At 44.3% G+C, this 17975-nt stretch overlaps 1 long non-coding RNA gene across 1 annotated transcript; it reads right to left on the reverse strand.

The window, feature by feature from the left end:
* Positions 1-8456: 8456 nt before the first annotated feature.
* On the reverse strand, positions 8457-15945 carry LOC147114071 (uncharacterized). Its single transcript, XR_015079154.1, has 3 exons — positions 15705-15945; positions 12814-12859; positions 8457-11840 (listed from the first exon to the last, which is right to left on the reverse strand). It is a non-coding gene; the product is annotated as an uncharacterized LOC147114071 (long non-coding RNA).
* Between the last annotated feature and the right edge of the window lie 2030 nt (positions 15946-17975).

Consider the following 17975-nt stretch of genomic DNA (forward strand, 5'->3'; position numbering starts at 1 on the left):
TGCTGGAAAAACTCAGCAGGCCAGGCAACATCCGTGGAGAGAAATTAAGTCGACGTTTCGGGTGAACCCTTTTTCAATACTGGAAAGGAAATGAAATAGATCGAAGGCAGGGCTGCGATAGAACAAAAGAAGTAAAGAGACATTAAGAGGTATTCAAAACCAGACGAGATGGTAATAGGACAGTGGAGACAAAAGACGGCTCAGATTAGGTGTGAAGTGTACTGGCAGGATGAGAGACAGCTGCCATGTGGGAGAGAGAGAAAAAAAAGGAAAGGGGGGAGGGAAGGGAAAACCCAAAACAAAGGGGTGGAAAAAAAATATAAGTAAAAATGTAATAGGGGCCGAGGTTATAATCTGAAATTGTTGAACTCGATATTGAGTCTGGAAGGCTGCAAAGTGCCTAATCGGAAGATGAGGTGCTGTGATAATGCTCCTGTGAAGCGTCTGGGGACTCCAAATTATATATTATCATGGGACTGAAATTCTGGGATCTCTGCTCTGCCCCTGAGAGAGCAGCAGAGTTATCAGCATGTTTGGGGTGGGTGCATCATGAGTGTAAGGACACAACACTGGCACCTGCCCTGATTCACCAGCAGCAAGTGAGAGCAGCACACGGCCATTTCACTAGGGGCACCTGGAGGCTCTTCCCAGGCCAAAGAAAAAGTGGCTCCAAGGCATCTTCAGCTCCAACGAGAGCCATAACTCTGGCACAGTAAGATATCGATTACCTTATTCCTAGCTAGGTTTGGAGCTTTACAATGGCCTCAGCAGGACTCATGCCCTGTTTCAGTTGTCGGGAGTTCTTTCTTTTTAAGGGTGGAAGTCCCAGGCTAGCCTGGGAACTCCCCCAACATGTATACCAGGCTATATGTTATTCTGTATATGATGTACTCCAGTCTGTGTGTTATCCTGTATATGATGCACTCCAGTCTGTACATTATTCTATACGTAAAACATTTCTAGATTTGTTATCCTGTTTAAAAACTTCCAGCTAAAAAATTGCTGTATATAACAAATTCCTAGGCTTCAGTTAATCTGCATGTCACAATATTGTGTCAAGCAGCTTTCTATGAGGCAGCATTCCCGAGCAAATTGAGTTTTACATTTCACTCAGCAGGTGGTGAGTACTGGTTATTTATTGATTATTATTAGAATTTATGGTGCGCATTGTATAGATGTGAAACTCGGGCAGGATTCCAGGCATTTTTAGAACATTGTAAATGTTGTTAAATAATGGAACCAAAGATCTGTTGTTCCATATGCACAATAAACTAAAGAAAAATGCCATTATATGTGAATGAAGGGTCAGAGGTCAATTCCCAGTCTCCTTAAAAAGTAACTGGGCTTTATCTTGCTGTTTTTCCTTGTAATTTTAAAATAAGTCCACTTTTGTATTGCAATGAATTTCTGTTTGTAAAATTAAATGTTTTAAAAACATCTTTATTTGCTTCTCTTAATTGATGTTAAAGCGGCATCCTTTTCCTTAGAAAAAAAATGTCAAAATGCATCATCAGGTTTCCTGTGTGTGATGTCACTGATGCACAGCTCTTCTCTCAAGAAAGCTTATCCAACATATTTTCACAGAGCAGCTGCCCCTTTAAAAGGGTTTTAAACTTTGCCAGTTAATCATGAAAGTTGGTTACTAGGTAGGCTCTTATCAGCGGGATGAGAGCATACCCATTAACCAACTTTCATGATGCCGCTTTAACATCAATTAAGAGAATATATTGAGCTGCTCAATTGTAGGAAACAAAACAAATCAAGCACAAGTCGGAGAGACACATTCAACAGGAACTACAGGTATTGGGAAAATGTCAATATTCTCAAAAGATCAATAGTCTTGCAATGCAAGTTTCCTCTGTATGCTTAGGTCTTGCACAGAGATAAACTTGGTTAGAGTGAGCAAGACATTTATTATCCACTGAAAATTTATTGAAAGCATGTATCATAAATACAATTGAAAGTGTCAGTGTTAATATGGTACGTGTTTAGGATATTGCTTTTTCTCCACATGACTGGCATGCATTCTCTGATGTAACCAATTTATATTTTACACAGGATATTAAAAACAATTCCACCACTGGGATCAAATAAAGATCCAGGGTAACAGCAGCATTCAAATAGTCAGGTGGCAGCCGTAAGTGGTAATTAAGACCTTTTCATACATGTGTGGAAAATATGGGAACTAAAGGAGACTAATAACATTCACTTGCAACTGATTGGGTAGAGTTTAACTGCAATGCTTCTGGTGGGAGGTGCCTGTTTGGTAAATTCAAGAGCTGGAAGAGCCGAGTTCTCCAGACAGGATTGTAGAATTCCTTAGGGATAGTAACCAATCCACAGAAAAATTATACCGATTGTTGTCAAGTGCAGTTATTTTTATCTAGTGCAATTCCATCATCAAATTGTATTGTTTGTGACAGAGTTGTTGTCAGATGTTTCTCCTGCAGATTTTAGTTTTGGGAAAAAATGTCCCACCCATTCCCTCAGTAGTCCCTCCACCCTGGCTCTTCAAGCCACGACACTGATGCCCTGTTAATGTACTCAACGACTCCCTTGCTTCTGCTTTTCACACCTTTGTCCCCACCAGATCTCCCATCCACATTGTTTCATTAATACAGTTCCTTTTGCTGGACCCCCAAGTTGACGGTCACAAATGTGAGCACATCTTTACACTACTGACCTTGCTGTCCATCGTCGAATCTACCTCGACAATCTCAAGCAATATCATGGGGGTAATTTTAACCCCCCAAAAACAGCTGGGTTGGGATCGGGTGAGTTGTAAAAATGTTAAAATTCTCAAACCTGTCCCCCAACCCGCCCCTTTGGGGTTTAACAGAGGTGGGACTAGGGGTGGGTAGCCAACCAGCTCCCAGGAGGCGGGTTGACCATTTAAATATTATAATGAGGCTGGGAGCCTCACATTTAACCTGTCTTACAGGTTTAACCCTGGCCAGCTGTGTTTTCCAGGCCATTGGAAACCAACCCCTATCCAAAAACTGCCCGGGATCAGGGATTGGACCCATCCCCATGCCCCCCCGTCGGGGTTTGGAACCGGACACCAGCCCCCCCAGGATTAGGGATCAGATTCCACCCCCACCCCTCAATGCTCCCGCTAACGCAGCAGTGGGTTCCTTACCTGTCAAGCCTGGCAATCAGGTTGACTTCTGGGCGGGGATCCTGTAAAAATAATAAAAACACATGCTGTGGATTTAAAATTCCACAGCATGCAGGGAAACCCGGAATTCCGGATTTCTTGTTCAAAACTCCTCCCCCCTGCTTACAAAACCCACCCCTGTCAATATCAGGATCAATGTCTCTCACTCCACAACCAAATCTGTCGACTACTCCAGCATCATTCTGGAGGGCAAACCCAACCCCAGACTCTTCCAACACCAAGTGTGAAAAGCTTATAGACTTCTTTGTCTCAAAGATTGAGACTAACTAGTTACATCAGCCACTATATCCTCATTCTCCCTATCCCTCCCCCCCACCTTGCCTTTATCTCTCCCCAGTCCCAACCTCATATTGCTCTTTAGCTTTTTCTGAATCTCCCCCAACCCTCACTGTGCTTAGTCTCCTCCCCTTTAAAACTACTGTGATCATCCCCTTATAAAGGCCACCTTTGAGCCTCAAGCCCATTCTTACGACTTAGCTCCTTGCTCATCTCCCCCAGAACTCCTTGTTTGAATGCCTTCAATCCCACTTCTACCCTGTCTACAGTACCAAGGCTATCATGAGCAAAGTCACCAACAACATCCTCTGTGATTGCAATGATAGTATGTTAACACTCCTTGTCTTCCTCCACCTGGTTAACCACACCATTCTATTCTATATCAACTGCTTTGTGATCCACCTCAGTGGGACTGCTCTCATTTGGTTTCACTCTGGCCTGTCTCAATGTAGCCAACACATCTCCAGTAATGGCTTCTCCTTCTGCCCTTGCACAATCACCTCCAGAATACCTCAATTTACCATCCTTGGACTCCCTTTACCTCAAGTTTCCATCCTGGGTCCCTGCTCCTTATTTACATGTTGCCCTTGGTGAAAGCAGGCATAGGCATGAAGACAGTTTTGCATGTGTACTGATGACACCTAGCTGTACCTCTGCATTGCCACCCTCATCTCCACTATCTCCATGTTGTACAATTGCTTGGCTGACATAAAGTCATGGGTGATGCAGAATTCTCTCCAATTGAACATTGGGAAGACTGTAGCCATCTTATTTGGCTCCCACCAAAAACTCTGTACCTGGCCTGCAACTCCATCTCCCTACCTGGCTGCTTGCTCAGGGTGAACAAGACAGTGCGTGACCTCAGTGTCCTCTTTCACTCTCAGCTGAGCTTCAAACCCTATATCCTTTCAATCACCAAGCCCGCTTAGTTTTAGCTCCATGACATAATTGCCTTCGCCTTTACCTAACTCCCACTACTCCTGAACTTCATTACAGTAATCCCTCCCCAACCGTGGGGGATACGTCCCTGAAAACCCCCGTGGTTAGTAAAACCGCGGTTGGCAAATATAGGCCGAGAAATTCAGTTAAGGCCCGCCAGCAGGCTAACGCCCAAAAGTTAGCGCTGCGCGCGGAGCCACTTGCGCCCGCCGGAAATTCAGTTTCAGCGCCCCAACTCGAAGGCGGCCGCTATTCAAGGGTTTCGGCGCCCCCGCTTGGGGCGCTGAAACTGAATATCGGCGCGCTGGGTGCCGCAGCGCCACCAGCTGCGGAGCGGCAGGCTGCGGTACTGCAGGCCTCCTCCTTCTCTTAAGGGGGAGGTGCCTGCAACAGCGAGATCGCCGCTGGATTGTGCCGGGAAATGAGCTCGGCACCACGGAGAAGTGCCGGGCTCGCGGAAAGCAGCCGGCAATGCCGCGGGGGGGGGGGGTGGAGGAGGCCGGGGAAGGAGGTGCGGGCAGGCGGCCGCCGAAAAAGCGGCCGGCCGCACCCCCACCTTAAAGCGCCCCAGTAGCGCAGCAGTACGGCCCCGTTTTTCCAGCGCTGTTTGCGGCCGCTGTAGAAGAGGCGGCCGCAACTAAATATGGGGTTTGGGCTGGGAGCGGGGCGGAACCGGGGCACTGCGCACACCGATGACGTCATCGGTGTCGGCGCAGCGCTACCAGCTACCGCCGCCATTACCGCAGCGCTGAATATCAGCGCACCCTCTTACACTGGCGCAGAAACCCTCTTTGGGCGGTAACTGGGCGCAAAGCCCACTGAATTTCTAGGCCCCAGTATAAATGTTCAAATAACACAATAAAAAAGAATATAAAAGGAATAAAATCATGTTATTTACCTTAATCCTAAATTAAAAACCGCGTATATGCAAAATTCACTGCCGCGGTTGGCAAAAGTTGTCGCAGAGGGGAAACCGTGTATACTTGAAATCCGCGTATGGCAAAACCGCGGTTGTGACGGGATTCCTGTACCTCCAGACTTGAATTCTCCAATGCCCTGCTCGCCAGACTCCCAAGCTCCACCCTACATAAACTCCAATATATTCAAAACTCTGCCACTCAAATCATGTCAGGCATATGGTCCCAATTGTCCATTATTCCTGTCCTTGGCGATCACCATTGGTTCCCTGTTCCCCAACACTTCAATTTCAAAATCCTCATGCTTGATTACAAATCCATCCATGGCATTGCCCATCTTACCTCTGTGATCCCCTCCAGCCAGACTATGCCCTTCAATCTTCAAACTCTGCCCTCCTGTGTGTTCCCCCCTCTTTCCAGTCCATCATCCATGAAAGAGCTTTCAGCTGCCTCAGCCTTAACGTCCTGAACTCTCTCCCCAAACTATTCTCTGTCTTTAAAAACCTTTTTTGACCATGACTTCAGTAACTCTCCTATCACCACTGCATGGTTGTTTCTTTTATGTAAAGTATCTTAGGACATTTACTACGATCAAAGGGCTATATATGTCACTTCGTCAATATCATCTTCACTGTCTGACTCTCTGAGTAATAGGAGAACATTTTTTCAGAATAAAGCAGCTCCTTCCTTACAAGTGAGGGTGATATAACTTAGGAAAACAATCATAGAATAATACAGCACAGAAGGAGGTCATTCGACCCATTGTGTCTGCACTGGCTCTTTGAAAGAATTGTCCAATTTGTCCCACTCCCCAGCTCTTTCCCCATAGCCCTGCAAATATATCATGACAAACAAGAGAACACTTGCACATATATTGTGTAGAGAATATTACCATTAGAGAGACATTTCCCTGGCATAATCAACATTGCAGAAAAACTGCAAACAAGAGAAAGGCTTTGATTTAACTTAATCTAAAGTTTGATAGAAAAGGTTTCTCTTGTACATGACATGTTCTACATCATTCTATTCCCCTGTCCCTGCTCTACAAAAACCACCAAACAGAATGGAAACTTAAAAAACTGAACTCAGATGTTTATCATTTTCTTTATCACAAATATTTAAATAACACCAAAATGGTCAACAATTTTGCAACTAATAGGTGTATTATTATTTAAAAATAGTGAAAGATATTTTATTTTGAAACAAGCTTCTTGTAGTTATATTTGCCTTGTGGGTGAAACTCAATTTTCAAGGTATTTTTTCCTCCCTTTCTTGAGTCTCTGTGTCATGGACCTTCAAGGACAAAACAGTGGAAGAGGCACCCAAGGAGGCTCTCCCTTTAATTTCTCTCTTTTCCTATGGGTAGAATTTAGTCTCTAGTTGGCACCAGCCCACAGCAGCAGAGCTGTGATCAAGAACTCACCATGTGGAGATCAAAACAACCACCTACCACTCTGACATAGTGGGAGTAATTTTAGCTCTGCCCAACTGGTGGAAACAGGGCAGTTACAATTGCCCAAGTTACTTACCTGGCCTGGCTTTTCTGACATCATTGGGACCTGACTGCAATATTTACTAAGTGGCCTGAGTTTGCTGACAGGTCAGCACAGGGAGGAAACGGAACAAGGCCAGAAGAGGCACAATAAGACCAAGTTTTAACATTTTTTTAAACTTTCCTTGTGAGACGGCAGAAGCAGGAGTTCTCCTCCAGGCCCCAGAAGGAAAGCTTATGCCTCCCTGTTGTATTACATCCATCAGTGCCATGTTCACATAGAATCATACAGCAAGGAGACAGACCATTCAGCCCATCATGTCTGCGCCGGCTCTTTCGAAGAGCAATCCAGTTAGTCACTCCCAGGGTCAGCGAGGCAAGTAATGGGTCTGCGGGGGTGAGAGGGGTCGAAAAGTGCACTGTGGAGTTGAGTGATGGGTGCAAGTGTGGACAGGTAAGTATGAGAGGTGAGTGCAAAGTGCTAGAAAAAGTTTACTTACCTTTGTTTCTTTCTGCAGGCTTCAACCCTTGGGGATCCAGAGGTGCCTCATCTCAATGACAGAGATGACAGAATGGCTGCTGCATTCTCCGATGCAGGAGCCATCTGATTTCTGCTAAGAAGAGAGGTTTGGTAGGGCTTACCTTTGAACAGAGATTGTCATTGTTTGAAAGCTTCTCAAAGTTGTCAAACGATGACAATTCATCTGTCAAAATTTTTTGACAGATGAAGCATCATACGCTGACGTCCTCTGTCACCGACTTTCCCTTAATTGGCTGTCTAAGCCCACAGGGCAGGCTTAACAAGGTCAATCAAGGGAAAATAGCGTGGGTTGGCCGGACATCATTGGGGGTGGGACTGAAACCCGTCAAGCAGCAGTCCTGCCCCCAACGCGTCCCCATTGATAAAATCCAGCTCATTTTCTCTGTATCCACTCTATCAAAACCTCTCATAATTTTAAAGACCTCTATTAGGTCACCCCTCAGCCTTCTTTTTTCAAGAGAAAAGAGACCCAGCCTGTTTATCCTTTCCTGATATGTATACCCTCGCATTTCTGGTATCATCCTTGTAAATCTTCTCTGTACCCTCTCCAGTGCCTCTATATCCTTTTTATAATATGGCGACCAGAATTGTATGCAGTACTCCAAGTGTGATCTAACCAAGGTTCAATAAAGGTTTAGCATAACTTCCCTACTTTTCAATTTTATCCCTCTAGAAATAAACCCTAGTGCTTGGTTTGCCTTTTTTTATGACCTTGCTAACCTGTGGCGCAACTTTTAGTGATTTGTGTATTTGTACTCCGAGATCCCTTTGTTCCTCTACCCCATCTAGACTTGCACCCTCCAAGTGATAAATGACCTCTCTATTCTTCCTACCAAAATGTAATACCTCACATTTATCTGTGTTGAACTTCATTTGCCAATTACTTGCTCATTCTACAAGTTTATTAATGTCCTCCTGTAATTAGTTGCAGTCCTCCTCAGTATTGACTATTCCTCCCAATTTGGTATCATCCGCAAATTTAGAAATTGTGTTTTTGATTCCAAAGTCTAAGTCATTAATGTAAATGGTGAGAACATACAATCACAGCTTGGCTTTGAAAGAAATGGACTCATACAAATCTTTTTATTGCATCAATTCATCTTTATGGCATATTGTAAACAGTGTTTCAATATAGGGAGGAAAAACAGAACAGGTTCAAAGAGCAAGTAATACAAGGAATTTTTTTGTCAATACACACTAAAATTCTGGGAAAGTCACAGAATCTTCAGTAGGTATCTTGAAAACACACCAATACAATCTGGAATTTTCATAGAAGAGGGTAGATAGTAAAGCCCTAGCCCTTTATTCAAACCATATTCATTTTCAATTAATGTTGCATAATTGTTGTTGTGGGGTAGGCCCATTTAACAGAGAAAATGGGAAGGGAGTGGGGCACAGGTCTATTCTGGTGTCCCATTGATCAGTTGCAGCAATTTAAAAACTGTAGCATTACAAAGTGCATAAAAAAGAACAGGCAGGATATGCACATCTTACATGGTAACTAGGCATCACTAAACCAAGAATTTTCAATCCATGGGACCCATCGTGGAAGTGGCACTCATGGGTTAATGAGAACCAACAGTTCAACCAGGTGGAACAACTTGTATTCCCTTTACTGCTTCTTGTTTTCATACATTTTTTGGTGTGTTTTCACTCCAGTGAATACAAATAAAAAGCACAAGGAGAAACGCCAAAGAAATTCAGGGGAAATACTAAAAAAAAAACACTTTACTGACAGGAAAAATCTGAGCAGGATCTGGAAGATTTTTTAAAAATGCCAAAATGAGAGAGGCAGTGTTTTAGGTTAATGTTCATAAGACAATGTTTAATTGAGTGCTTTCCTTTGCACTTCATAAAGGAAATTAAGTTGGCAAGGGTCCACTCATCGGTCTTACCATCTGTCTCTTAATGCTCCAATACAAGAATCAAACAAACTGGATTAAATGGGCTCAGATATTAGCTGCTGCTTTGAAAACAGGGGAGCCTTGGAGAGGGCAGCAGTGAATAAAGAATAACTCAGTATTATATAATTATGACATTTTAACACAGGAAAAGAACAAGATAAATCTCTACTTCAAAGAAAAACCACAGGCTCTGATTAGCCAGGCAGCAGGCTCTCGTGAATTTCTGTTGGAATTGTACCAGCCTGTCAATAATACTTTTTCTTTTTGAGTTCATTAAGATGTGTTATTGCTGAATGTGCAATATTTTGTCCACTTCTTGCAGCCAGTGCCAATATCAAACATGCCCAGGTTAGGTATAACATGAATTAATTACAGGTAAAAACTTTCTCTACATTTCCTTTCATGCACTCCCATGTATAGCATTTTCTCAGGAGTTTTTAAAATTTAGATTATTCATGCCTGTTTATTCCTATGGCAGAAGAATATATGTTACAATACTGGTAATAAGATACCCATTCAAACAGAGCTTTCATAGCAAGCTAAAATTGGCCCTGATTTTAACTGTGGACTGGTTTTGGACGGGTGGATGATGAGGTGAGTTAGAAATGCGCCCAGTGTATCAGAAAACAGGCCCGGGATTCTTTAACATTAACAGCCCTTGCTGTCTGCCAGCATGAAGGTAGATGTGGGAAAGGGAGTTCTGGGAGGGTCTCACAGGCGGGATCAGGAAAGGTGGGGCAGGGGAGGCTGCAACTATCCTTGAGGAGCTCAGAAGAGCACTCCTGCAACTCATGCCCCCACAATGGAAAGCAAATAACTTTGCTTCTTCATCTTCACAGCAGGTTCTAACTCTCATCACTCTGGCGGCGGGATTTGGTGGGAATTCCAGAGGGTGAGAAATCTCAGAATTTTAACTGCCCCTTCACCCGGTTTCCACTGGACAGGTAGGGTTAAAATCGCCTCCAAAAACCTCTCCTAACCTCTACCTTTGTTTGGTGCTGATCTTAAATTGCTGTTGTTTAGTTACTGACACACTGACCAATAGAAATAGTTTTTTTCCCAATTTACTTTATCAAAACTCCTTTGAGCATCTTTATCAGATCTCCTCTTAACCTTCTTTGTTCTAATGAAAAGAGTAATGACTGGGACTATAGAAAACATTGGGGTCCAACATAAGGCATCCTCTGTTGTCTGGTTTAAAGATACTGGGGAATTGATTGAGATGCCACAAAGATGGAACTGTCTCTCAGAGCAATGCTGCAACCATCCAAGCTGAAATTACGTGTAGGTAGCATGCCAGATAGCATTTTTAAGATGTGGCATCGGTAGTTCCAGTGCCATTTAAGCCAGCAGAAGGTGCTAGACCAGCTCCATCTGCAGAGGCATGCACTGACAGCCTGCAGCACTGGAGTAAGACACACTGAGCACTGAAGCGTTTCACAGTATTACGGAAAACAAAGTGGGGCTCATCAGGCATGTCTTCTGGCTGGGTCTCAATATTTTCCTCAGCCAATGACTGCTCCTGTGCCTCATCTTCCAACTGCTCCAAGCTAATGCCTCTTTGTTTGGTGAAGCTGTGCAAAAGGCAACAGACTATAATAACCGTGGCAGGGAATACTGTAACAGGCACCTGATCTACCAAAGTATTTGGTTCAACATTCCAATGATTTGTTTGACCAAGATCCTGGTGGCTGCCTGTACCTCATTAAGTCACTCTTCATCACTTGTTCATATTGAATGCAAGGGGATCATCAGCTAGGAGTGGAAAGGATATCCCCAGTCTGCAAAGAGCTAACTATCCAATCTTCCTTCCCCTGCATATAATGGTACTATTATAGATTGCTGTAAAACGAAGGAGTCATGGTTGCTATCAGCATTGCAGGCATTATCATGCATAATATTGTGCCTATAATAACAGAACAACAGCCGATTAATGCAGTGAAAAATCTTTCTCATGGTGAAGGCTCTATGACTGGTGGTAGGGGGCCGGGGCCTGTATGGCCACTTGTGTCTCATCACTTTGGGGGATACCTGCAACACAGAAAAGGTGCAGCGCTCCCTCATGCTGCTGGCTGCTTTCCATAGGGAAATTGAGGAAGGAGATTGCCCTGGCAAAGAACTCCTGGTACCAATTGATTGCACTCCTGGTTCCAAACCATATGCGCATATATCCTCTTATTAACATAATTTTTTAAGTCTCAGTGAGAGGATCAGACAAAAAGGTGTGATGGCCCTTGCTCTTAAAATGTGGGCTGGCTGTAGAAAGGTGCTGTGTGCACAATAGGCGAGAAACACACCCACGGCCGGGTCACCTGATTATATGCCTCCCCCCTCACCATCTTCAGGAAGGGAGGAGGAAGAGGAGAAACTGGAGAAGAAAACACGAACAATCCTCGAGTGCAATTTCTAACCTTGCACATATATGATTTTTTCTTTTGAAGTCAACTATTTTGCAAATGCTACAAACACTGTGCTGGACTTGGTCCTCATTCTCCCCTCTGTCAGCTGACCTCGCGCCAGCTGTTATCCTCATCTGTCATCTCTCACTCCACTTTCCACCACACCTGTTGAGCCAGCCTGTTCAAAGCCATCACTGTTAAATAGTTGGAAACATTTAAAATTCAAAAAGTTAAAGAGTCAGGACTATTAAAAAAAAATCAAGCAGAATTTTAAAATAAATTATTGCGAAGACTCTAAATTATTATTTTGTTTCCAAATCTGAGGTATCAGCTTGTTTTTAATGAATGGTTTCAAAGAGAAAATTGACAGTTTTTTTTTTACTTAATTAAGGCAATGACATTTCCTCCATTTTTACAACCCATCTGCCTGTTGCAACAAGCTCTGCATCTGCTTTAATTATCCTGGCATACTCATCTGCAAAATACACCCCAGCATCTGGATTTGTTTTAATGATCCCGGAGTACTCATCTGAAAATATACCATAGATCTGCTTTATTTATCCCAGCCTATCTGAAAAAGTTACCTCTGTATCTACTAAGTTTGAATCATTTTGCTGTTGAGGGGGGCGGAGTTTTAATCCTCAAGGACGGATGGGTTGGAGGCGGGTCTGGAGTAAAATATTTTAAAATCTTAAACCCGACCCAGTCCGCCTCCAACCTGCCCACTTCCGGTTTTAACAGAGGTGGGTCGAGGGTGGGGGTGACCAATCCGCTCTCAGGAGGCAGGTCAGTCAGTAAAAGCTTTTAAGGAGGCTGCGTGCATCCGTTTTAACGGGATTTTTATTTTTAACCCATTGAGGCCGGGTTTCCTGGGGCTCGGGAAACCTGGCAGGTAAAAGGAGATGGGAAGGGCCGGGTGCATGAGGTAAGTGCATTTACAGCCCTGCTTGTGGGCCAGGAGGAGCTGGAGTGTTTCCTCCAGGCTCAGGAAGCTAACCTCCCTACAGACCCCATGATCGGACCTCACGATATCCGACTCCCCCACCGTCACCCGATCTCTGACTCCCCCATCCCACCCTGATTTCTGACCCCCACCCCCACTTTCCCCCTCCTGCCCCATGATCTCTGACTCTACCCACCTACCCCTGCCCACAATCTCCTACTTACCTGGCATCTGCTCTCCTGCAGTCTGTCAATCTGGATGGGAAACCTACTGAAAACATTTAAAAGACATACTGCTGTTATTTTGAGCAGGACATCCGGGAAACCAATACTTCTAGGTTTTCCGTCTGGAAATTCTACCCCCTTGTGCCCCCGCCCTCCCCCACCCCGCGCCCATGCCCCCATCCTGCCCACGCCGCTCTCTTCATGGCTTCGAGTAAATATCAGGGACAAATGTTTTATTGCTTAATGTCAGCTGCCAACAGTCTCCTCCATGTTCCACCCTGGGGTAGATTTACCCTGGCTGTAAAACTGACATTGTGGATTGGCCTCCCGTTGTAAAAGCCACCTGATTTCATTTCCACAATGGGCAGTTTCTATAAGGGACAGACAATCTGCAACAGCAATTTTACGTCCTTGTGCAATTTACACTGTGCGCAAATTGGCTTATCGTGTTTCCTACATTATAACAGTGACTATACTGCAAAAACATCATTGGCTGTAAAGCTCTCTGGGACAACCTGAGGTCATGAAAGGTGATTTCTAAATCTAAATTCTTTCTTTTCTTATGGAGTAGCACAACGTAGAAATATAGACCAGTTATTTTAATGGTGGGAAAGATATTAGAATCTTTATTAAAAGATCCGATAATAAAACATGTAGAGATGAAGAATAATCAGCGTGGATTTCTAAAACGATGCTCAGGTTTAACCAACCTTATTGAATTCTTCGATAAAAAACAAACACTGTAGACAAGGGTAATGCAGTGGATGTGATATCCTTGGACTGATAGAAGGCCTTCAATAAGGTTTTCTATGTAAAAGTTGCAACTACAATTCCCCACCAGTAGAGTTTGCAATCTCAGCCATGTCATCGATGGAAAGAGTGAAGTAGTGAAGTACAGCCTGCCGTGTATCCATTGGGGAGTGAAACAATTTGAAGTGCAAGTCACCCCAGCTGCTCTTGAGCAGCTGGTTCACAAATAGCCCTCTCTGAGCTCATCTTTTCCATGAGTTCCACCTTCTTCTCTCTCTCTCAATCCCACTCCCACTAAATTGCTGACCACCTAACGTACCCTCCTGATCCCCATGCTAGCTGACATTGTAAATGGTTTCCTCTCTTTAGGTACTGTCCCCCTTCTTTTCAAAACTGCCGTCATTATTAAATCCCTCCTCAAAAAACCCACCCAACCCCTTTGTCCTTGTGAACTAACACCCCATCTCCAACCTCCCTTTTCTCTCCAAAGTCCTTGACATGTTGTCGCATCTCAAATCCATGCCCATCGTTCTCGCAACTCAATGTTTGTACCTCTCCAATCAGGTTTCTACTCCTACCACAGCTCTGAAACAGCCCTAATCAAAGTCACAAATGACATCCACTGTAACTGTGGTAAACTATTCCTCCTCTTCCTTTTCCACCTCTGTGCAGTCTTTACATGGTTCATCAAACCACCCTCCTCCAATGCCTCTCTTCTGTTGTCCAGCCCTCGCTTGGTACCATACTTACCAATCCAATTGGAGCCAGAGCACATCTATAAATGGCTTCTCTTCCCATCCTTGCACTGTAACCTCTGAAGTCCCCAAAGGATTTATTCTTGGCTCCTTCCTCTTCCTCATCTACATACAATATCATCTGAAGATATGGCTCAGGAAATTTGGGGCACAAGGGGAGGCGCAGAGATCTAACTCTGCACCTAAATCATGAGGCCTGAGGTGGCCTCAATGTTGGACCTTAGGCTTCATTTCCATCGTACTGGCGAGCTGAGGAGAGCAACAGGCAGCTCGACAGCGAAACATAATTGTAGTTTAGGCAGCTGTTGGCATCGCGAGGCCCTCAGTTAAGTGAGGAAGGGGGGCAACCAGGAAGGGGGGCAGCTGGGAAGGAGGTTGGCCGGCGGGGAGATAGTGGTGGCCAGGGGAGGAGCAGCGGTAATCGTGGAGGGGGGGGGTGAAGGCGATTTTGGAGGGGGAGAGTGACGGCAAACAAGGAGCAAGCGGCAGAAGGGAGGGGGATTGATGTCTCTTTAAGGACCGCCTGTTAGCCCACATGTAGGCCTGTCTTTCTTGAGTGCAGTGGCATTGGCGCTGGAAACCTCAGGGCAAAGCAATCTTGCAGTGGGGACATCATGTTAAGACATCATATTATTTGCATATGCAAAGGGCCTAACACCTGTTTCAGGCATGGGCATTGCACATTGATTTTTTGACCTTTACTAATATGGCAGGCAGCGCACTTCCAGCTCATAATGAGTGTATGGTTCCTGCCCGCGATATTGGAGGCTTAGAAGGCCGTTTAACACCCAAAAAATGGACACTGCTTGACTGAATTTCTAGGCCACGGTGTCAGGTTCCAAATATATGCTGATGACACGCAGCTCTACCTCTCCACCCCCTCTCTCGACTACTCCACCGCCTCTGTGTCATAAACCACCTTCAGCCCCTGCCAAAAACTCTATAGTCTTGCCTCTGATTAAATCAACCTCTCCAAGGGAGTTATCCCCGATGTCCTGGCCAATATTTATCCCTCAATCAACATCACTAAATCTGATCATTATCACTTTGCTGTTTGTGGGAGCTTGCTGTGCGCAAATTGGCTGTCATGTTTCCTACATTATCACAGCAACTTCACTTCAAGAAGTACTTCATTGGCTGTAAAGAGCTTTGGGACGTCCGGTGGTCGTGAAAGGCGCTATATAAATGCAAGTCTTTCTTTTTCCTTGCAATTTCCACTCATTTAAGCAAAAAACTGTGAAAGGATCCATAAACAATGTAATTTATATCCTTGATATAATTTGCCATGGCACTTCACAAATCGGTTACAATTTAGCAAACAAAAGTAGACTAACTATAAGCCCTTGTAAATCACTGCTAAATGATTTATAACTTAAGGCCACATACCTTTGTGTTGTGCGTCTGTCACCTCAGGCTGGCCTGTTTTCCTGTGTATAGAATGACCTGAAAAACCAATGCTAACAGATTATTGAGCAGTGTGGTATAAAAAGGCAGAATTTCTAGTGTTGTCTTATGGTACATTGGATGCTCTTTCTCTTCCCCTGCCCCAGGGTAAAATTTTATTTTCCTGAAGGAATCCCAAGTCATCCAAAGCTCTTGGAGGTTAAGCTTTTAAGTCAGACCAAAGGTCAACTGAGCTCTACAAGGGCTGCCATGGCATCAACAAGTAAAGTATGTTTTACAAACACTGGGTCAACATTTTCACTGTGTCAACATGGGAACTGAACAAAGGAAGAAAAAATGAATTTTCAGGCAGAAGTTTTGTGTTAGATCAAGCTTAGTTTGTTCTTAATGTCTGTTAAGCCCTCCCAAACCAGCTTTATCTAGCAATGTTGACAAAAAAAAACATGAAGGGCCTGATTTTATGTCTTTTTCTTTTCACCGATAAGCTCTTCCTTTCCTCATGGTTTTGCTACCCAGTTCTGTCCTAGCACACTCCCTGTTCAAATCCCTTCATTGTGGTTCCCAGACTGCCCAAGACTGTCCTGGTCACAGTCCTGAATGACGTATACCGTCACTGTGATTATGGTGCATTATCCTTTCTTGTCCTCAACCATTCTTAAATCTTTTACACAGTTGAACACTTCATCCTCTTTCATCAGTCAATTCTCTGAGGTCCACTCTCTCATAGTTCTATTCCTGTCTCAATATTACCACCAGATATCCTGCAATGGTTTCTCCTCCTGAACCTGCATGGTTACCCCCAATGTCTCCCAACATTTCATCCTTGTGCCACTTCTGTTCCTTATTTATGTGCTGCCTTTCAGAAATATCATCCACAAGCATGGGGTCAGTATGCTGATGACATTCCACTTTACTTCTCCACCACCTCAACTCCACTGTGCTTATCACGTTGTCCAATTGCTAGGCCTACATCTAGTTCTGGGTGAGCTAGAATTTTCTTCAGCTTAATTGCCAAGGTGGAAGCCATTACCAGAAATCATGTTCCAGACTTGATAAAAGATGGTAACCCTATCTGTCATTATATAGCGCTGCAGATTGATACACCAATATGTGGTATCACTGCCATAACCCAGGTTTCACCACTGCACCACTCTCTTTTCCCATCACTAGTTCACTGTGTTTTACCACTGCCCTAACTCACCTCACCAAACTGTCATGCCGCAAATATAGCTTAGCATGTAATGTTAAAATTCATGCTGTTAAAACATTTTATTTGCTAGATTTTACAGGCAGCCCTGAATTTATAGGGTTATGATGTTTGGGTTCTCTTAAGAGATAGGGCTCATTTTAACTTACTCCGCATGGTGGGAATGGGATAGTAGAATCCCTAAAAGTGGAGTTCTGTGCTTACCACTCTGTTCCAGCTCAGATCCCACCATTTTGCCCTGTGCCTTCACCAGGTGCCTCATTACTATGTATAAATTAGGGTCCTATGATGTCAGTAGGATCCCAACGCCATTTAATGCATAAAAGCGGAAGTCATATGCATCGCTGGGCCTGCCCAGTTCTCCTGGATGACACAGGCATGAAATGGCAATTGGAACCAGTGGCACTCAGATCATTGGTATCATGTAGCTGATTTCTTCAGAAGTCTTTGTATTGGAATTTGATGATTTTCACTATTATTCGACTTCTACTCCTTCAAGAAGCATGGAGCTTAAGATAGGAGTCCTGCTGGGCACTCTATATGTTTGTAGGAAGAGCAGCAATGGGAGCAGGAGGCGTAGCAGTGGCAGCAAGATGGGGGAACTTTAGGGAGCTGCAGTTGGGATTCTGAGAACACTGCAGTTGGGGAGCACCGTTTACAGGCCTCCTTACCCAGTCCATAGCATCGACTGGCCCAGAATCAGTTACCTACAATTTTCTAAGCAGCAGTGCCAGGAGGCTATGCATCTCCAGAGAGGCTGTCACAGACCTTCTTACTACAAGACCTGCTTCTTACCACAAGACCTGCAACCCAAGCTCTCAGTTGGCCATGTATTGCTTGTGGCAGTCAAAGTGATGGCAGCCTTTAATTTTTGTCCCTCAGGCTCATTTCTGTCTGCAGCAGGTGACATCAGTCACATTAGTCAAGTCTTCAGGCGGTGTCTGCATCAAGCATCAACATTGCTAGGGCCAATGAATTAATTACATTCCATGGATGGCAGCAGTCAGCAGGAAAGGGCTGTAGGTTTTGCTGCCATAGCAGACTTG

Source organism: Somniosus microcephalus, chromosome 8, assembly GCF_052327205.1.
Source record: "Somniosus microcephalus isolate GS21.2 chromosome 8, FLI_Smic_1.0, whole genome shotgun sequence".
NCBI classification, from domain to species: domain Eukaryota; kingdom Metazoa; phylum Chordata; class Chondrichthyes; order Squaliformes; family Somniosidae; genus Somniosus; species Somniosus microcephalus.